Source organism: Lepidochelys olivacea (assembly GCF_965140295.1).
Source record: "Lepidochelys olivacea isolate rLepOli2 genome assembly, chromosome: 1".
Taxonomy (NCBI): domain Eukaryota; kingdom Metazoa; phylum Chordata; order Testudines; family Cheloniidae; genus Lepidochelys; species Lepidochelys olivacea.
Window position 1 is genome coordinate 324136831 of NC_140411.1, and position 22881 is coordinate 324159711.

Genomic DNA, 22881 nt, shown 5'->3' on the forward strand with positions numbered 1-22881 from the left:
CAGGGCAATCATCAGATGATCCATCTCCTGTCATCCAGTCCCAACATCTGGCAGTCAGAAGTTTATGGACACCCAGATCATGGAGTTGCGTCTGTGACTATCTTGTCTAATAGGTATTGATGGACCTATCCTCCATGAACTTATCTAGTTCTTTTTTGAATCCAGTTATAGTTTTGGTCTTCACAACATTCCCTGGCAATGAGTCACACAGGTTGACTGTGCGTTCTGTGAAGACATACTTGCTTTTGTTTGTTTTAAAACCTTCTGCCTATTATCTTCTTGTGTGGCTTTTGTGTTATGTAAAGGGGAAAATAACACTTTCCTATTCCCTTTCTACATACCATTCATGATTTTATATATGTCTATAATTATTCCCCCTTAGTCGCCTCTTTTCCAATCTGAAAAGTCCCAGTCTTTTTATTCTCACCTCATATAGAAGGTATTCCATCCCCTTAATCATTTTTGTTGCCCTTCTCTGTACCTTTTCCATTTCTAATATATCTTTTTTTTTTTAGATGGGGCAACTGGAACTGCACACAGTATTCAAGATGTGGGCATACCATGGATTTATATAGTGGCATTAAGATATTTTCTGTTTTATTATCTTTCCCTTTCCTAATGGTTCCTAGCATGCTGTTTGCTTTTTTGACTGCTGCTTCACATTGAGTGGATGTTTTCAGAGAACTATCCACAATGACTCCACAATCTCTTTCTTGAGAGGCAACAGCTAATTTAGACTTCATCATTTTTTATTAGGGCTGTCGATTAATCACAATTAACTCACGTGATTATCTCAAAACATTCTATTATTATTGTTATTGTTTAATAGTGCAGTTAATCACGATTAATATTTTTAATTGCATGATTAATCGTAATTATTTTTTTGATCACTTGACAGCCCTATTTTGTATATATAGCTGGGATTATGTTTTCCAGTGTGCATTACTTTGCACTTATCAATATTGAATTTCATCTGCTATTTTATTCCCCAGTCACCTAGTTTTATGAGACTGCATAGTAAACTCTTTGCGGTCTGCTTTGGACTTACAAAATTACTCAAGATAATTATCATCTGCAAATTTTGCCATCTCATTGTTTACCTCCCTACTTATAATATGTTGAACAATACTGGCCCCAGTACAGGTCCCGTGATACACCGTTATTTACCTGCCTCCATTTTGAAAACTGACCATTTATTCCTGTCCTTTGTTTCCTACCTTTTCACCAGTTACCAATCCATGAGAGGACCTTCCCTCTTATCCCATGACTGCTTATTTTGCTTAAGAGCCTTAGGTGAGGGATCTGACAGTCTAAGTACACTATATCCACTGGATCACCCGTGTCCACATGTTTGCTGATACCCTCAAAGAATTCTAGTAGACTGGTAAGGCATGATTTTCCCTTACAAAAGCTGCATTGACTCTTCTTTAACAAATCATGTTCAAATAGTGTCTGATAATTCTGTTCTTCACTATATTTTCAACGAATTTGCCTGGTACTGAAGTTAGGCTTACTGGCCTGTAACTGCAATGATTGCCTCTGGGGCCTTTTTTAAAAATTGGCATCACACTAGTTATCCTCCAGTCATCTGGTACAGAAGCTGATTTAAGTGATAGGTTACATATCACAGTTAATAGTTCTGCAATTTCATGTTTGAGTTCCTTCAGAACTCTGGCTGAATAGCATCTGGTCCTGGTGACTTACTCCTGTTTAATTAATCAATTTGTTCCAAAACCTCCTCTATTGCCACCTCAATGGTGGTTTTAAAAATTTTCTGTGCAGCTTGCAGGCATTTCACTCTTGGTGATTGTTCCTCTTAATTTCCGTTTAACTAGCTTCCTCATTTTTGTGTAGTTCCCCTTTCTGAAGTTAAATGCTATGGTGGTCGGTTTCCACCCCCCCCCATGTTAAATTTAATTATATTATGGTTGCTATTACTGAGCTGTTCAGCTATATTCACCTCTTGGACCAGACCCTGTGCACCACTTAGGATTAAATCAAGAATTGCATCTTCCCTTGTGGGTTCCAGGACTTAGTTGCTCCAAGAAGTAGTCATTAATACTGTTCAGAAACTTTATTTCTGCAGCCATTTCTGAAGTAACATGCACACAGTCAATATGGGCACAGCTGAAATCCCTCCTTATTATTGAGTTTTCTATTTTTATAGCCTCTCCAATCTCCTGAGCATCTCACAATCATCATAACCATCAGGAGGTTGATAGTATATTCCTACTGTTATTCCATGCTTGAATAATAACAGTATTTCAATCCACAGCAATCCTATGATACTGTTTGATTCATTTTAAGATTTTTTTTACTAAATTTGCCTCTATGCCTTTTTTTCACATATAGTGCCAGTTCCCCACCAGCACAACCTATTCTGTCATTCCTATATATTTTGTACCCCGGCATTACAGTTTCCCATTATTGTCATCATTCCATCAAGTTTCTGTGATGCTTATTATATCAATATTCTCATTTAATATCAGGCACTCAAGTTCATGCATCTTAGTATATAGCATTTGTACATAAGCACTTATAAAATTGGTCATTTTTTAGTTGTCTGCCTTCATGTGATGTAATTGAATGGGACTTTTTCATTTGACTCTTTCTCATCAGTTCCTATCTGTGCTTTATTAGCTTCTACCCTCTCCTTTTTATGAGACTATAGAGAATCCCCGTTAATAGATCCTTCCCTATGGGATGTCTCTGTCCAAACCGTATGCTGCTCTGCATCTGTTGGCTTTCCCCGCAGGCTTCAGTTTAAAAACTCCACTACGACCTTTTCAATTTGACATGCCAGCAGTCTGGTTTCATTTTGGTTAGGTGGAGCCCATCCTTCCTGTTTAGGCTCCTCCTTTCCCAAAAGTTTCTCCAGTTCTGAATAAACATCAAACCCACCTCCCTACACCACTGTTTCATCCATGTCTTGAGACCCTGCAGTTTTGCCTGTCTGTCTGACTCCGTGTGGAACTGGAGGCATTTCAGAGAATGCTACCATGAAGGGCCTGGACTTTAATCTCTTTCCTAGCAGGCTAAATGTGGCCTCCAGGACCTCTCTCCTACCTTTTCCTATGTCATTAGTACCTACATGTACCAAGACCACCAGCTCCTCTCCAGCACTGCACATATGTCTGTCTAGATGTTTGTAGAGATCTGCAACCTTCGCACCCAGCAGGCAATTCACCATGCATTTCTCCCAGTCATCTCAAACCCAACTATCTGTATATCTAATGATTGAATCTCTCATTACTATTATCTGTCTCTTCCTAATACCTGGGATTTCCTCCTCTGGAGAGAGATCGTCATGGAATCCTCTCATACTGAGATCATTTGGGGTCCCAACTATGGGATCATTTCCCTCCACTCCAGTATGATGGTCTCCTTCCCCAAGACTTTCATCTCCTCAACAGCACAGAGGCTCTCAGACTAGGGATGGGATCACTCTGTGTCCCGGAAACTCTCATCTACATACCTCTCTGTCTCCCTTAGCTCCTCCAGTTCAGCCACTCAGGTCTCAAGAGCCCATACACAGTCTCCAAGGGCCAGGAGCATCTTGCACTGAATGCACACGTGTACCACCTGCCCACAAGGCAGATAATCATACATACTGCCTTCAGTTCAATAAACTGGGTAGCTGCTGGACTTCTGGCTGCATTTTTTTTACACTTGCAGTTTTGTTGTTGTGTTTTACTTTTGGGGATGCGGTGTTTATTGGCCTAAGTTTACAAAATGTTAGGTGTATCTGACTCACACTCCCTCTCTAAACTTCCTCTGAAAACTCCTATTTGGTAGCTCCACCGGTCGCTTAGGAACTGGCTTTTAAAACCTTGTTCTCCCTGAGAAGTCGCTCCCCCGGGTTAACGGTTAATGGATCCTAAAGGGATTAGAGATCAAAATTCCTTTTTCCAGAACATTTATGAATATGCTGAATAGGACTGGTCCCAGTACAGACCTCTGGAGTACACCACTATTTACTGCTCTCCATTCTGAAAACCAATCATTTATTCCTACCCTCTGTTTCCTATCTTTTAACCAGTTACCAATCCGTGAAAGGACCTTCCTTCTTATCCCATGACAGCTTACTTTGCTTAAGAACCTTTGGTGAGGGACCTTTTCAAAGGCTTTCTGAAACTCTAAATACACTATATCCAAGGCTGCGTGTCTGTCACGGAAGTCACGGATTCTGTGACTTTCCATGACCTCCATGACTTCTGCAGCGGCCAGCAGCAGTTTGGGTGTGTAGGAGGGGGCTCAGGGCTGGGGCATGGGGTTGGGCAGCAGGGAGGTGTTTACCTGGGGAGAGGGCTTCCTGGCTCCCACCGGCATGGCCCTGCAGCTCCTAGGTGGAGGGGCAAGGGGGCTCCACGCATTGCCCGTGCCTGCAGGTGCCACTCCCACTGGCTGCGGTTCCCAGCCAGTGGGTGCTGTGGAGCCGGTGCTTTGTGGTGGGAGCAGCACACAGAGCCCCACTGACCGCCCCTCCCCCTAGGAGCTGCAGGGACATGCTGGTCAGAGCCAGGTAGGGAGCCTGCCAGCCCCGCCAAACTTCCCCTGCCCCAGGACCAGCGGGTGTCCTGGTCACGCACCGCTGCCCGCCTCTACCCCCTCAGCACTGGTCCCGGCCGCCCGCCTCCCCCCCAGCATCAGTGGCGGTCCCGGGCCACTCCCTGCCGCAGCACCCCTGGACCTCCCTGCGGAGCACCCACGCCCCCAGGTCCAAGTTTTAGTTAGGGTTATAGAGTAAAAGTCATGGACAGGTCACAGGCCCATGAATTTTTGTTTACTGCCCTTGATCTGTGCATGACTTTTACTAAAAATAGCCGTGACTAAAACTTAGGTTTAACTATATCCACTGGATCCCCCTTGTCCACATGCTTGTTGACCCCCTCAAAGAAGTCTAGTAGATTGGTGAGACATGATTTCACTTTACAAAAACCATGTTGACTTTTCCCCAACAAATTATGTTCATCTATGTGTCTGACAATTCTGTTCTTTACTATAGTTTCAACCAGTTTGCCAAGTACTGAAGCCAGACTTACCAGCCTGCAATTCCCAGGGTCACCTCTGGAGCCCTTTTAAAAATTGGTGTCACATTAGCTATCCTCCAGTCATTTTGTACAAAAGCTCATTTAAATGATAGGTTACAGATGACAGTTAGTAGTTCTGCAATTTCACATTTGAGTTTCTTCAGAACCCTTGGGTCAATACCATCTGGTCCTGGTGACTTATTACTATTTAATTTATCAATTTGTTCCAAAACCTCCTCTAATGACACCTCGATCTGGGATAGTTCCTCAGATTTGTCACCTGAAAAGAATGGCTCAGGTTTGAAAATTTCCCTCACTTCCTCAGCCCTGAAGACCAATGCAAAGAATTCATTTAGTTTCTCCACAATGGCCTTATCGTCCTTGAGTGCTTCTTTAGTATCTTGATCATCAAGTGGTCCCATTGGTTGTTTAGCAGGCTTTGTGCTTCTGATGTACTTAAAAATGTTTTTGCTATTACTTTTTGAGTCTTTGGCTAACTGTTCTTCAAATTCTTTTTTGGCCTTCCTAATTACATTTTTATACTTCATGTGCCAGAATTTATGCTCCTTTCTATTTTCCTCACCAGGATTTAACTTCCACTTTTTAAAGGATGTCTTTTTGTCTCTCACTGATTCTTTTACTTTATTTAGCCACGGTAGTACTTTTTTGGTTCTCTTACTATGTTTTTTAATTTGAGATATATATTTAAGTTGAACCTCTATTATGGGGTCTTTAAAAAAGTTTCCATGCAGTTTGCAGGGATTTCACTTTTGGCACTGTACCTTTTAATTTCTGTTTAACTAATGTCCTCATTTTTGTGTAGTTCCCCTTTCTGAAATTAAATGCTACAGTGTTGGGCTGCTGTGGTGTTTTCCCCGCCACAGAGATGTTAAATTTAATTATGTTATGGTCACTATTACCAAGCGGACCAGCTATATTCACCTCTTGGACCAGATCCTGTGCTGCACTTAGGACGAAATCAAGAATCACTTCTCCTCTTGTGGGTTCCAGGACTAGCTGCTCCAAGAAGCAGTCACTTAAGGTGTCAAGAAACTTTATTTCTGCATCCCATCCTCAGGTGACTTGTACCCAGTCAATATGGGGATAGTTGAAATCCCCCATTATTACTGAGTTTTTTATTTTTATAGCCTCTCTAATCTTCCTGAGCATTTCACAGTCACTATCACCATTCTGGTCAGGTGATCGGTAATATTATCCCTACTGCTGTATTCTTATTATTAGAGCATGGAATTACTATCCATAGAGATTCTATGGTACAATTTGGTTCATTCTAAGAGTTTTACTTCATTTGATTCTATGCTTTCTTTCACTTACAGTGCCACTCTCCCACCAGGATGACCTGTTCTGTCCTTCTGATATATTTTGTACCCTGGCATTACTGTGTCCCACTGATTATCCTCATTCCACCAAGTTTCTGTGATACCTATTATATCAATATCTTCATTTAATACAAGGCGCTCTAGTTCACCTATCTTATTATTTAGACTTCTAGCATTTGTATATAAGCACTTTAAAAACTTGTCACTTTTTAGCTGTCTGCTATTACATGATGTAATTGAATGGGACTCTTTTTCATTTGACTGTTTCTCATCAGATCCTACCCATATTTTATCATCTTCCATTCTTTCTTCTTTACTAGGACATAGGGGAAGATCTACTAATGGAGATTGTCTAAGGGGATGCATCTGTCTGAACCACATGCTCCCCCACACCTCTCAGCTTCCCCCAGCCCTTGGTTTAAAAACTGCTCTACGACCTTTTTAATTTTAAATGCCAGCAATCTGGTTCCATTTTGGTTTAGGTGGAGCCCATCCTTCCTGTATAGGGTCTTCCTTTCCCAAAAGTTTCCCCAGTTCCTAATAAATCTAAACCCCACCTCCCTACACCATTGAGACCCTGCAGTTCTGCCTGTCTCACTGGTCCTGTGCGTGGAACTGGAAGCATTTCAGAGAATGCTACCATGGAGGGCCTGAACTTCAGTCTCTTACCTAGCAGCCTAAATTTGGCCTCTTGGACCTCTCTCCTATCCTTCCTATGTCACTGGTACCTACATGTACCACTACCTCCAGCTCCTCCCCAGCACTACACATGAGTCTATCTAGATGTCTCGAGAGATCCTCAACCTTTGCACCAGGCTGGCAAAGTTCAAAGAGATTTTTCTCTTACAGTCATATATCAAATATTCTCCTGCCTTCCCTTAAGTCAGTGGTTCTCAAACTAGGGCCACCGCTTGTTAAGGGAAAGCCCCTGGCGGGCCAGGCCAGGCTGGTTTGTTTACCTGCCGCGTCCACAGGTTCGGCCGATCACGGCTCCCACTGGCTGCAGTTTGCTGCTCCAGGCCAATGGGGGCTGCTGGAAGCAGCGCGGGCAGAGGGATGTGCTGGCCACCCTTCCTGTAGCACCCATTGGCCTGGAGTGGCGAACTGCAGCCAGTCGGAGCCGCGATCGGCCGAACCTGCAGACACGGCAGGTAAACAAACTCGCCTGGCCTGCCAGGGGCTTTCCCTGAACAAGCGGCAGCCCTACTTTGAGAACTACTGCCTTAAATTTGTTTGTTTTTCTTTCTAAGATTCTGCCTTTATATGGACACAGATAATCAACAGCCAAACTTTGTCCCCACCTAATAAGCTATAAAATATATCGCTATTTACAAGGGTAGGAATAAAGGTAGACTGGAAGATTCTTCTGTTAGGAGACATATTTACAGTTCAAACTGTCTATTTTCATACACAGAGAATCCTCTAATCTGGGACTGTCTGACAGGATGTAGTAAGCAGCTGGCACAACAGAAGGAAACAAAGAAAGTTTAGGGAAGAACAGCACCTTTAATACCCATCAACCAAACCTAGCATTTGAAGAAGAAACCAAATCTACTCCATAGTATCTGGTGAAGGAATGTAGAGATTGTCACATGGCCATTCTGCAAAACTCCTCATATTACTCTGTTTCTTTCTGCCCAGGAGATGGAGACTGATATTGCTGAATGTGCTCTGTGATTGGAAGGAGCTATTTTTTCCCACCCTCCTTCAGTGGTTCTAAGATACTTTTGATGTTGAAGCTTTCAGGCCCTCGTTCTTTCCAGCATAGGAGACCTTGCTTCCTAATCCTAATTTGGTGGTTCTGCAGGAATCTAACTGTAGCCTTGTGACCTTGTGAGAATTAGTAAATTTAGGACATCTTATAACAAGAGTTGTGGCCTGACAGAGCTGACAGAAACTTCTTTAGGCAAGAAACCTAGGGAGAAATCCTGACCCCACTGAAATCAATCGCAAACCTCCCATTGACTTCAAGAGGGCCAGAATTTTACTCCTGGAGCAGTTCTAAATATTCCATTATGGAAAGTCTAATACAGGATAGAATGAAATCCTTTCCCCCCCCCCCACCCCCTGCACCTATTTATTTATGGGCACTCATAATAGCCAAAGAAGGACCAAAGTCCATCCTGCCCAGATAGACATGGGCAATGGTTCCTAAGTCCAGGAGTCATTACATTGAGCCCCACAAGGTTGACTCTTGCTGGACTCAAGGAGAATAGAAGAGGCTTGGGAAGAGAATCAAAGTGTCTCCTCCAGGCTAAACAGGATCTACTTGTTTTATGGACATAAAAACCTGGAAAGCTTCTCCCAGCTCTAAATTTCTTGGATTAGGCTTGCCAGGCTTCAGTGTTACTGGTGTGGGGCTAAAAAAGCTGGGAGCACTTGTGAGAAGACTTAAAAGGAAATGAAACGGTTATCCTGGGTGTCGTTTCAGCTGTTAAAAGAAAAGGAGGACTTGTGGCACCTTAAAGACTAACAAATTTATCTGAGCATAAGCTTTCATTACAGTGAGTATGGTAACACCCATTGTTTCATGTTCTGTGTATATAAATCTCCCCACTGTATTTTCCACCGAATGCATCCGATGAAGTGAGCTGTAGCTCATGAAAGCTTATGCTCAAATAAATTTGTTAGTCTCTAAGGTGCCACAAGTCCTCCTTTTCATTTTGCGGATACAGACTAACATGGCTGCTACTCTGAAACGTTTCAGCTGTTGCCACAAGGGTATAAGTGTTTTGCCTTTCCCTGAGGTTAAAGGTAGCTTACTCAGATCTGGGGCTCCAGTGACTGCTGCTTCCAGGAACTTTCCAAAGGGACTCCAATGCTTGAATGTTGCCTGGAACAGGAATAGCATTAGAGATAGCGTCTATCCCAGAACCACAACCCAATATATTTCCAACTACAGGTATGTTAGAGTGGTATGTGTTGGGAGGGCAGGGGCAATGCACGGACATCTGGTTCTATCACAGGCTGTCTAATATAGAAAAGTTTAGATGAAGTTTGTATTGTATGAGCCCATCAATTATCTGTATTTGCATAAGTTTGATTTGGGCTTTAACTCAGGTGGAGTGTGGAATGGGGTGGAAGCCTGGAAAAGAACATGTAGAAATGCAACATAAGCAGCATCATAAGTAAGGCTGCGAATTTGTCACAGAAGTCATGGAAGTCACAGATTCCATGACTTTTCAGGACCTCCGTGACTTCTGAAGCAGCTGGCATGGCTGGCCCGGGGGCTTCCTGAGCAGCTCAGGCAGCCCCTGGGCCAGTCACACTGGACGCTGTGGGGGCAGTCTTGGGCCACTGTGCCCTCCTTCCCCCGCAGCAGCAGGAGTTTGGGTGTGGGATGGGGCTCAGGGCAGGGGGTTGGGGCATGAGAGGGGGTGAGGGCTCTGGGTGGTGTTTAACTCGGGGGCTCCCCAGAAGTGGTGACATCCCCCTCCCTCAGCTCCTAGCAAACAGCTCTGCATGCTGCCTCTGCCCACAGGCACTGCCCCTGCAGCTCCCATTGGCTGTGGTTCCCAGCCAATGGGAGCTGCAGAGCTGGCACTCAGGGCAGAGGCACTGTGTGGAGCCAGGTAGGGAGCCTGCCAACCCCCCCTCAACACCAGTGGGGTTTTCAGGGTTCTTCCCCCAAGAGCATCCATGGCAACCCCAGGCCACTTCCTCCCCCAAGATTTAGTCGGGGTGTATAGTACAAGAGATGGACAGGGCACGGATCGTGAATTTTTGTTTACTGCCTGTGACCTGTTCATGACTTTTACTAAAACATAGCCTTAATCATAAGCTCTCAAACAGCCCATTTAATTAAGTCATGAGTTCATATTCATAATCCACATCAAACCTACTCAGCCTAGTGTCTGAACAGAAGACTCTCTTGAAACGAAACAAACACTTAACTTTATATCAAATATATCTTTGTTTATCTCCTTGCCTTTAACACTGTTATTTAAGCCTCAAAGATAATCCAAAACATTAGTTGTTTTCTTGTTATAACATATGATACAGGAGCTCTGTATCTGTTGCTATAATATACTCAAGAGAGGTATGTTTTCGTTGCTGATTGAAATGCTCTCAGAATGCCAAAAATGCACCTCATCAGATAAATACATCACTTGAAATGCTGAAGTAGTTTCCACCAGACAATTTTATTTGATGAATGGAAAACATAGCTTTAAGTTTCAAATTGGTGGAACCTAAGCCAAGAATTTATTGAGAATATTTATAAGCATGTAGGTGGGTCAGACTCTGAGTCTTGCTTGTTAGTGAATTTTTTTTTCTCTCTCTTTGTTACCACCTTACAGAAGCCCATTCAATTACACCATCAACTTATTTACAGTTCAGCTCTTGGCAAAAGATATACCTGAGTGGTGAATACAGCTGTATAATTCAGCTGACTTCAGTGCAAACGGACCTGTCTGAAGATTAAATGAAGACACAAAATCACTCAAAGCTTTTACCTCTAAATTGCCAGCAAGAGAGTTTTGTTTTGTATTTTTGTTGCTACTGGGAGCCAATTATTTGAGTGCTCCTCAGTCCGTCTTTTTCTTAGTTCTCTCAGTGTTGTGCTCGGATGGTTTTTCTCCTCCATCGATTCTGCACCACTACATCTCAGATAAGAGCTTCCAGCATTCCCCACAGACTTAATTATCTTATAATGGGGGGAAATAAACATTTTTATCTTCTATATCTGACGTGTAGAAAAATGCGTGGGCTGCATAGCATTTGAAGACAAAGTGAAAATACTTAGAAGGGGTACTAGAGCAGGTCAGGACAATGATGGTGCTTGAAGATATTAAGCTAGAAAGTTGAAGTTGCAGTACATGCCTTGGTAAACAAAATTAGTGAAACGTTTACGGTGGCTGACTTAATTGCCAAAACAACTCTATCATAAAATATTCTGGACATGTTCTCATTTAAAATGACACCCAAGAGAGACCAGCACCTGGCAATAAAATAAAATTGTACTAAGAGCAGCTAACAAGAATACTGGAAAGTTTCCCTGTCAAAATACTCTTTTATATTACTGGAAAAAATAACCATTTAACTGGAAACTTAGACTTCTTTAACCTTATGTTATGATGTACCCCAGAGAGGAGAGTATCACTAGGTCTTCTTTAAAAAATGAGAGCTGCAATATCTGCATTATGGAAGAATTTAGGAGTCTGAAGAGCCCATCTAATCTATTTACCATAAACCCATGTTATTGGCATTAATTATATTTACCTTCCATTAAGTCTTTATTAATCAAATCTCATGTCAGTTGTTCCACTATTTTGCCTGGGATCAAAGTCAGGCTGACAGACCTATAATTACTCAGGATGTCCTGTTTGCCCTTTTAAAATATTGGCACATTAGCTTTATGGTTACACACCTTGTGTTAGCTGGTAACATTAACATCTTGCCTCTACCCGTTCATGTACGGATTAAAGACTTTATCTTCTCTTACCCACTCAGTATGATCTAAAGGCCACAACTTATTCTTCAAAAAGAAAAGGAGTACTTGTGGCACCTTAGAGACTAACCAATTTATTTGAGCATAAGCTTTCGTGAGCTACAGCTCACTTCACCGGATGCATACTGTGGAAACTTCAGAAGACATTATATACACAGAGACCATGAAACAATACCTCCTCCCACCCCACTCTCCTGCTGGTAATAGCTTATCTAAAGTGATCACTCTCCTTACAATGTGTATGAAAATCAAGGTGGGCCAATTCCAGCACAAATCCAGGTTTTCTCACACACCCCCACCAACACACACACAAACTCACCAGCAGGAGAGTGAGTTTGTGTGTGTGTGTTGGGGGGGGGGGTGAGAAAACCTGGATTTGTGCTGGAAGTGGCCCAACTTGATTATCATTAATGTTTGTGAGGCACTTGGATACTCTTGGTGGGAAGCACCATGTGAAGTACACACACATGCACGCAATGTATATTTAGTATAGATGGTTCTCCACACTGGAGGGCAATGCCTTAGAGAGAGTTAAAGGCTGTCAGCACTACTGTCATAAATATAAAGGGAAGGGTAACAACCTTCCTGTATACAGTACTATAAAATCCCTCCTGGCCAGAGGCACAATATCCTTTTACCTGTAAAGCGTTAAGAAGCTCAGGTAACCTGGCTGGCACCTGACCAAAAGGACGAATAAGGGGACAAGATACTTTCAAGTCTGGGGCGGGAGGAGGGGGGGAAGGCTTTTGTCTGTCTGTTCTGTGTGCTTGCTGGAGAGAGATCAAGAAAGCAAGCAATCCAACTCTATTAGAATTAGTAAGTACTAGCAAGGAAATGCATTAGTTTACTTTTGGTTTGGCTTGTGATTTTCTCTGTGCTGAGAGGACAGTGTATTCCTGGTTTTCTTTTTGTAACTTTAAAGTTTTTGGCCAGAGGGAAATCCTCTGTCTTTTAAATCTGATTGCCCTGTGAGATTAGCTTCCCTTCTGATTTTATAGAGGTGCTTCTTTTACCTTTTTTCTTTCTAATAAAGTTCTGTTTCTTCTAAGAGCCTGAGTGATTTCTCTATTGTCCTAAGACCTAGGGGTTTGGGTCTGTGATCACTTTGTAACCAGTTGGTTAGGGTATTATTCTCAAGCCTCCCCAGGAAAGGGGGTGTAAGGGCTTGGGGGATATTTTGGGGGAACAGAAACTCCAAGTGGTCCTTTCCCTGATTCTTGGTTAAATCACTTGGTGGTGGCAGCGTACCCTCCAAGGACAAAGAGTTTGTCCCTTGGGGAAGTTTTACCCTAAGCTGGTAGAAATAAGCTTAGGGGGGTCTTACCCTAGTGTTCAGAGTGGGGAAGGAACCCTGACAACTATAATAATCAGGAATCTGGCAAAAGCATATTTACATAACTCACAGCATGTGGCTGCTTTTAATTAGAAATGCGACCAAAATATCTTTAAGAGGGAAGTGTCAGAATATTCCGTACAGATGAAATAGCATTATTCACCATTCCTAAACCATCTGTAGATTTATATTGTATTTATGGTAGTCCATTGACTGTTTCTTTATGAGCTCCAAAGTAATAGGTGTTATATCTGATTTGTCAGTGTCCCATTGTGCTATCACGCCAAGAGTAAATGGAAAAACAGATGCAGCAATTAAAAATGAAAAAGTGACAGTTATTTTTGGCTCAGATAGTTACTATTAACTGACATGGTACAGGTTTTTTTTTAAGCCAAAATATATGCTGTAGCAGAGCAACTATTATTTCCCTGCTGTTTATGAAAAGCTTATGAATCACGGCCAAGACCCAGCCACCTGCATACCAATGCTATTTAAAATATGTTAATATTAGAAACGTGAATATTTTCTTAGTTTATTTTCATTTCTTTAAGATTTGCTTTTTGGGTTCTTGTTTGGCACCTTTTATCAAGAGAAAAAATAATTTTAAAATGTATCTTGGCATCAAGGAAAGAAACCATAAGAATAACTTTTAAAAAACCCCCCACCTTGTTAAACCCTAGACTGGGAAATATTTGAAGATCCTACACACTGAAAGGAAACTGAAATCCATACCAAATTGTTGGGTACATAATTTGTTTATAAAATGATTATATGTTGTTTCTGAGATCTAGTTTTAATATTGTTAAAAAAAATCTGTGTTTAGTAAATGGAAATCAAACAAACTAAATTTGGTGAATGTGCTGCAGACTATGGCAAATACTAAACAAGAAACAATAGTAAGAATACTTAGCACTTCTAATCTGCAAAGAGCTTCACACACACTAACAAAGGACTCAGGCCTGCAAACTCCCAGCCATCTGAACAGTCACTGCACCAGAGGGAGCTGTTGTGCAGCTCTTGGCTCACCCCCTGCTGCTTCTGTCAATGGGGTTGTTGATAGATTTTACACTCCCCCTTCTCCTTCCCACCCACTGCTTCTAGGGCAGATGAGAAGTTCACGGCCTCCATGTACCCTGTCTGGGGCAGTGGGAATGTCTTCAGGGCTTTTTCACCACTCTGGGGCTGTCCAGACCCCCTCTTCAGTCTCATTTTTTCCTAGAGATTTGCCCATGAATGGGGTTCTTTGTTCAACTTCCACAAGGACAAAGAGGGAGACTTCATGAGGGAGAGGCTCATGAAGATGGGGAGTGGGTCCTAGACAGAGCGCAGGTCTCGGTGTCTCACCTATGCTGCTGCACCTCCCAGAGTCTACCACAGAGAAAGTATGGGAGGGACACAGAGAAAAAGGGGCAAGAGTCCATGACTAAAGACTTGTCAGAATGAGAGGGTCTTCTCATGCCAGCACATCCCACTGGCTTCTGTTAAGTTCTATTACAATTCTAGCATGACTTCTTAACACTCTTCACACTCTTTGTGTCTTCTGTCCTACCCCTCAAAACTCTCTCCATCTGCCTTCTGATGCACAACCTTCCTATTCAAATCCCTGTGCGCACTCACACACACACACACCCTACCTCTTTTGCAAAGCATATATAAAAAGGAACATGCTTTTTTTGTACGAAAAAAGGGAACAAATATCTGCACTGGTTCAAGTTTAGACTTTCTTCTGTAACCCGAAGTCTGTACCTCATAGTCTGACTAATTTAGAGTCCAGAGCTGATTGAATACTGCAAAAACATTTAGCAAATTATTCTGTGCATAACAGCAATATTGATCAAACTGTGCTTTATTCTAAAGAACCAGAGGGAATCAGTGCAGTTCTGCTAGATTTGTCTTGAAAGGTATACAGTAGATAAGAATTTCTTTCTGGTAAAAATTTGAAAAGTTTATATGTAGACAAAGTACCTATGACAAGGGAGCAAATATTCAACACATTTTTTCATGAGTAACTCAAGTAGCACAGTAAGAAGCTGACAGAGTTTGCATGCAAATTAATCACTTAGAATTCTATGTGAATGCTTACATAAACTCTGTGGTCTATCAAGTTGAGGGAGAGAGTGCATTTGTTACCAATAGTCACATTCATGACTCTCCGGGATGTAGGGCCGGCCCACAACATTTTGGCACCTGAGGCGGTGAGCTCAAGTGATGTCCCCATGCCCCCTCGCTTGAGCCAAAACTTTGAAAGGTCTCAATTCTGCCTTCTTCCTGTTCTACTCCTCTCATGGTAATGCTCTGCTACCTACCCCAATAAAGGAGAACTAACAACTTAAAATGCCTTGTTCAAAAATTTTAAGTAACACTTTCAAATGCCGGAACAGCAAATGTAACTTTTCTTGTCTGTATAGTAATTACTGACATTTTTATCTGTTTTAATAATCAAAGTGGTGCTTTCTGTGTCTTTTTGGTTGTAACGATTTGAACTGCTTCCTGCTGAAGGTCCACAGTCTGGGCCAGCATATGCTCTATTGAGATGGTCGAAAGGCCAACCAACCTCTCCTGTGTCATTGTGGAGTGTAGATCTGTTTTTATTAACTTCATCTTGGAGAAGCTGCGTTCTCCACTGGCAACTGTTACAGGAAGTGTTAGAAGTATGCACAGAGCAACAAAAGCATTTGAAAAGAGGGTGGTCATCTTATTTGTGCACATATATTCCAGAAGAGCCTTTGGAGTTGATCCTGCTGAAATGTATCTTGAAAGGGCTTTCAGTTCATCACCTAAATCACTCGCATCAATATCGCGCATGTCATCATGTGTCAACACTGTCTCTAGTGCCCTGCATTGCTGGTGTAGGTCTTCTTCAGGTAGGAGTTTTGGAATATCATACAACATCCCAAAATATACTGCTGTGTTCCTTGAGCTGCATGAAACGTTCTTCAACTGACTGTATTGCACAATCTAGCATCTGGTTAAAGAATTCAACTTTGAATTCTTGTTTGGGGTCTCTTATGGGATTATCCCGTGCCTCGTAATCAAAATGTCTTCTTCTTCAGTGACTCCTGTATTCTTGAATGGGTGGGAAAATAGCTTCAGTGTGAAGTTCCTCTGCCAACTTCTGTGCACTCTTCAGAACGTTTTGAAATCCCTCATCTGACCAATCAAACTGTAGGTATGACTTTGCTTTGTCCAGTTGTTCCATTGCTCCAGATATCTCAAGGTCAACACCTTGGAGTCTCTTGCTTACAACATTTCTTTCAAATGGTACATCATGCCACAACACTAAGCCACACAGAAATTTGAAGTTATGTATGTTTCTGGTGATTCCATTTCCCTCTGCCACTGTTCTCCCATGAACAGTTCCTGTCATAGCATTATCCTCCATAATGGCAACTATGGGATCATCTATCTTCCCAGTTTGGTGTTCGATAGGCTTTATCACCTCCACTTGACTTCCCATTGTGTGGCACTCAGTGGTTTCAGTGTCAGAGAGGATGTTGCTGCAAAATTTGCCATTGATGAGTTGATGCGGAGAAAAATACATAGATACTTTGAATTACATTAAAAAATTCAGCAGTCTCACTGGAAGCTGATGCTGCATCACTGACCACCAAGTTCAATGAATGAGAACTGCATGAGACAAAAAAAGCTCCAGGGTTTAACTCTCGGATCCGTGTCTGCACTCCTCTGTTCTTTCCTCTCATGTTGGCACCATTATCGTAGCCCTGACCTCTCATGTCAGCTATTGCAATTCCCATATCTTCCAGCTTTTTAAGAAGCACATTTGTCATACCAGCGCCTGTGGTATCATCAATGTCAATAAATTCTAGAAAATGCTCTCTGACAGTCACCATTGCAGGGACATTTTCATTAGGTTCTGTTGTTACAAAATACACCATTAAAGTCATTTGTTCCAGGTGTATAGTCCAGAATAACAGAGTAATATCTTGCTGACTTCAGATCTGCCACAATCTTCTGTTTGACTTTTGTTGCTAGTAATTGTATGATCTCATTTTGAATTGTTTTTCAAAGGTGGTGGTGTGTGTACATTTCTTGGGTGGTGACTCTTCTTAGATGATCCTGGAGTACAGCATCAAACTGAGCCATCAGCTCCACAGTTTTAAGGAAGTTTCCATTGTTTGGCACATACAGCTGATCTGAAGTGCCACACAGTGCTAGGTTTTGGGTAGCAAGGGTAGCATTGTGGTATTCTCACAATGGCAATGAGCCTTTTCAGAACATGTTGCCTGTAAAGAGACTTAATTAACTTACTTGTCTTAATTAACCCTCCCAGTTCCCACTCCTCACCCCATCTTTCATCACATACCTGTGAAAGAAGAAACCCTGTGACCCCAAGAAATTAAACAAAATATCCACCTCCCAGTTCCTTGCCATTGTGTAGCTTATGTGATAATTTACCTCTTTACAAATAGAGGGCAAAGTTGATGTAAATGCTTCTATTCTGATCTGCTAGGAATTTACATCCACGTCATAACTATCTAGCTCAATTTACATCTAGTGCAATTGAGGAGAGTAGCAGGGAAGGTGACTCTAAGCCTCTTTCCTTTTTCCCATTCCTGGGTTGGCTGGAGGCCAATATGGACGCTCCCTATTTTAGAGTAACCAAAGGGCTGTTCTAAATTATGCCAACTACTGTGGTCCCATAGGGCTGTCTAAGGATTGAGGAGTGCTTTGTGCTGTGCCTGATCCTTCCAGCCTCTGGCATGTCTCCTCCTCTTCCCTGAGGAGCTGCCTATGTAGAGGGGGTGGGGAGCGAGTGGCATATTGCCAGTGATTCGAGGGTTGCCCTGTGTCAGAGGAATTTTGGCTTGTCCCTTTAAGGCTGTCTTGTCCACTTGAGGTAGCACAGAGCAGTCAGATTAGGAGCTAAGGATTAAGCTCATTTTGTAGAGGAGTAAATGATTATGAAAAGCGCAAGGTAGCGGTGAGTCAGGCCCTCAGCCTTTATGTAGGACCTATACTATTGTTTTGCTTTGCTGCTATTGGGACATCCAACAGAGAGGAGTTCACTAAAACTTTTTTCTTTTTTTTCGCTATGCTAATTGTGTGGTGATTGTTGGCAAACAGGGTAAGCCAATAACTGAAGTAGATCTCTATGAGAAATGTATGATAAAATATTGCAAGAAGAAGACAAAGTGTTAGCAAAAGAAATATTCTCTTCCCATTTTTGAGAGGCTATTGTAAGTAAAGGAAAATGGAAAAACAATATGGAAATATACTTCACATGCCTTCAAAGGGACATTGACCTACTGCTATTTTTCTTATCTGTTTATTACAATCCACTCAGTTCTTTGTCTACAAAGCAAGCCTCTCTTTTCCTTTTCTTTAAATCAGCACTAGTGGCCCAGCATTCTCAAACAACTATTTAATAACAAACTGGTGGAGAGTTGGGAAAGAAGCAGGATTCAGTTGAATTGTAAGTAAAACAATTATTTAAAAATTATGAACAACAGATGGATAGTATATATCTCAGAAGGCTTCTGTATAACAGGAAACCCAGTTCGCGCCTCTGCTGAATACAACGGTCTCTGCTTAATTAAGTCTCTACTTAATAGAACTGCTTTCACATTTAGTGATGAAAGATTTCATGTTGGAGACTTCCTGACCTCCTGCCCAATCCTGCATCCTTCGCTCAGACAAATCTCCCATTGAACTCAGTGGGAGGAAGGCTCGCACCCTCAGCTGGCTCAGGCATGGCTAGAGAGTTCAGAGTATAGTGTATTTATATCAGAACTGTGTGTATGACCAGCGACAGGTAGGACCACTAGTCCTTGCTATGTGAAAAGCTTGTGTGATCCAGCTCAAATTAACAACAAACTTTCTGCAATCAGAGATTTAAACTAAATGCAGACATGCCAAATCTTGTGAATTTATCTTGAGAGCTGCAATTTCTAAATAAAATTAAGCCTCACTCATGATCTCATGACAGAACTCTGAAATATCAGGAGGTTTTTTTTCAGACATAGCTGAAAAAAAAATCCTGACATTTGAGAGTGCTGTCTCAAGATCATGAGTGAGGCTTAATTTTACTTAGAAATTGCTGTCAGCCCTGGGCGACTGGACCTCCGGCTGTCAGCCTCCTCTGTCCCCTCCACCCACAGCAGACAGCGGGAACCCAGAAGTGTGTGCTCTGGCTATCACAGAGGGTGGCTGCTCCCCTGTCAGCCTGGGAAGTGGGAGAGGATCTCACGGCAGACCCTCCCAGGCTCAGGGAGGGGGAGGAACCCTAAGAGAAGCAGAGGTGAGGCTGGGAGGGTTGAACTATGGCCTGGTGGCTGAAGTGAGGAGGGTGGGAGTGATGGGGTGGGAGGGCTGTATTGATGGTGAGTTCTGAGCAGATGGGGTGAGAGCTGAGAGGGTGAATTGAGGACAGTGGGGGATCAATGGGATGTGTGGCTGAACTGAGCAGGGTTGGGTGGGGACAGAACTGGTGGGGGACTGGAGGACAGGATTAATTGCTGGACAGAAGACAGGCAGATGTGAGTGTGATGGGGTGCCTCAGATGAACCATAGTGAGAATGCTATACTCAGGGCAGACTGCAAGAACCAGGGCAGACAAGCCCCCCAAAACTGATGGCTTATTCTATAATTAGATTCACCAATCCAGTATCAAAAAAGCTTCTATAGCTCCACCCTGGTTAACAAGAAGCCAAACACAGTCCCTTTTAGGCACTCCAACCCTTGGCTGACATTCAGACACAGGTCTAATATAGTGAAAGGTTACTGAAAACCCAATTCACCATATGTGGGGGTCTACTAATCCCAAAGGCTCAGGCTTACCCCCAGGTCAATATGTATCTCAGATCTTACCCAAATATCATGCTGTCAGCCAATCCTTGGTAAACTAACTAAAGATTTAATAATAAAATAAGAGAGTTATTGAATGGTTAAAGAATCATATATATGCAACTGATTTTCAGTGTCCATAGATCAGGATCATAGCAGCGATGGAGTAGACTGCTGGCTTGTAAAATCTCTCTGGTAACTTCCAATAGATTGGAAGGTCATCAGTCCATAGTTCAAGATGCTCCTTTTAGTTGTAAATCCACAGTCCAGAGAATTGGAGGAGGAATGAGGCAAAATGGAGATGTCTCGGTGTCTTTTATATTCTCTGCCATGTGCATTGAAATTTACTGTCCCAAACAAAGCCTACAGCCCCTATGTATGGAAAGTTACTTACAAAAATGGAGTCTGAGATCACATGTCCATATCACATGCCCTTACATGTTTGCTGTGTCACAGGGGTGGCCATTGGCTCCTTGCTGTCTGGGGCAACCGAAGGAAGACTCACTGAAGAGCTGATTTCCCTTAATCACCACAGAAATGGTCCATCCACAACTGAATGGTTCATCAACACTGGGCTGGCTAGACAGTATGTAAAAGCTACCTTGTGGGTGTCACCCGAGAACCAACACATCTGAGGTACAAATACAGAGCCAATATTCATAACTTTTGATACAAATATGATACCTGGATTGGTTAGTCTCTAAGGTGCCACAAGTACTCCTTTTCTTTTTGCGAATACAGACTAACACGGCTGTTACTCTGAAACTTGACAGATTGTAACTTTTCCATTGACACCTTACATGATACACTTTGTATCAAATTTAGTGCCATTGTGCAGCAGTAGTAGCAAGAATGATATAAATGATCATCTTTAATCATACAGCACCACAGCAGGAGTGAGAGCTCCTGTGGCAGGCCAAAATCTCCTTACCCAGTACTCGTGGGAGAGTGGGCAACCCTAATTGTCACATGCACACACCCTGGGAATGGTCAGGGGGAGTTCAAAAATCAAGAGACTGACTTAAAATCACATAATTTTTGTTTAAATCTCATATTAAATCTCAAATGGGCCAATTCCATGATTTTGAGGGGTTCCGACTCATGATTTTTGATCTCTTGACGTAGGTAATGTTGTAAATGCTTCAAGCGTTTCCTAGTGTGTGATCAAATTAACCAAAAGGGAAGCTTTATGCAGCCAAGGTTTGGGTCTATTGAAAGAAGACCTTTTCGAGTAGCACACCCTCCTTCTTAGGAATGCCTACTCCCTAATACCGATTAATGCAGCCCTCCTCAAAGCATATTTCATGCCTATGCTCTCCTTATCCTTGCAGATGAGCTGAAGTGATTTTGTTTAATGAAGTTTTGCACACTACGGAATGATTTTCTTCTATCATTGAAGTTCACAGCAGTAATATGCTACTGTACACTCTCAAGGCCTGCTTTTCAAATGAAGATACAAAGGGTATGCTGGCAAAAATAAACAGACCCCTATGACCCCTGCAAGAGTCCACATTTTATGGACCTGATTTTATGGGTGGACATTTATTGTCAGGTGGTGAACTGGTTTGAAGGAACTAATGGATTCCCCACCCCCACCCCGACCCCGAAGTTGTGGTTTCCTTTGAAAACTTTGCCTTTAATCATCAGTTTCCCCAGGCTTAGGAAGGTGTTTCATGCCATAGCATACGTCTGAACATTTGGCTAAGTGCATTACTGCAGCAGTTCCATCTGCCTCTGAAACATCTCTTGGCCTCTGAGAGACTTAGGATAGCAGACCAGAATATCTGTAGGTCTGCTCCTTTGGACAATTTGCATGTTAATCTTGCATAGAAAATGCTACTGCTGACACTGAACACTAAACTGGTTCTACAGCTGACAGCTTCTGTGCTGAAGCAGCCAGCTAAAATCAGTGTGAAGAAGGGGCTGTTGGCCATTGGAAGAGGCTATTCTCATGTTCACTCTGAGTGACAGGATTAAATACCTAAGAACTGCAATGGGAAGAGCCATATTTTCAATCTTGTTAAAATGCAGTTTAAACTGATAGAGCTGAAAATGGGCTTTCATAGTGGGATCAAAGGAGAGTGCCTCTGTTTCTTTAAATAAATGTATTTATTAAGGAATGGAGTGGATCTCTGCAGTTGGGAAGGGCACAGAGAAGAGAGTGGTCATGATGGCTTTATTCTGTAGGTTTTATTTTTGTACTTGTTATAATACAAGGTGTGAACACTATAGGAGCCCAATCCTACAGTGATTAGAAGAAAAGGTATTCATCCTTCAAGACCCTTGCAGCTACTGCAAGCCTCCTGCATGGAAATGGGGCATTTGGACTATGAGATCTACACAGTCATGGCCACCACCATTCTTGCTCTACCTCATCCATCGGAGGCTGCATGCAGTGGCTGTCCCTATAGAGGTCAGCTCTGAAGAACGCAGAGGGTATGTCTACACTGCATTGTAAACCCAGGATTCAAACTCAGGCTTAAGCTAATATCCATTACATCCACACACAAATTGCACTAACCCAGGGCTTGGAGCCAGGGTTCCAGAACCCTGTGGGTGGAGGATCTGATCCTAAGTCAAGCCAGGATCCAGTGTTCAAGCCCTATTGCTTTGCAAGGTAGACATAGCCCCATTGGGCTCATACCCTGGGAGTGCACCAAAAGTATTCCGGAATCCCATGGGCTGACTTTCTTTGTCTTCTGGACAGTCAAATTTGGTGGACAGTCAAGTTTTCCCACACTGCTGAACAAACAAAGGCCTAGACAGGCCACAGTTTGGGAGGGCACAAGGAAGTCTGGGATATAGGTGGATGGGCTCAGGCCTTCATAATGCAGTGTAGATGCCGGAACCCCAGGTTGGGACCCAAGGTTCAACAATTCCTAACCTAAGGTTACAAATGAGATGCTCAAGCCGTATGTTAACAAA

At 42.6% G+C, this 22881-nt stretch overlaps 1 long non-coding RNA gene across 1 annotated transcript; it reads left to right on the top strand.

The window, feature by feature from the left end:
• The first annotated feature begins 1128 nt into the window (after window positions 1-1128).
• On the top strand, window positions 1129-22037 carry LOC311515149. Its single transcript, XR_014710062.1, has 4 exons — window positions 1129-1384; window positions 18505-18586; window positions 20413-20592; window positions 21288-22037. It is a non-coding gene; the product is annotated as an uncharacterized lncRNA (long non-coding RNA).
• Window positions 22038-22881: the final 844 nt, after the last annotated feature.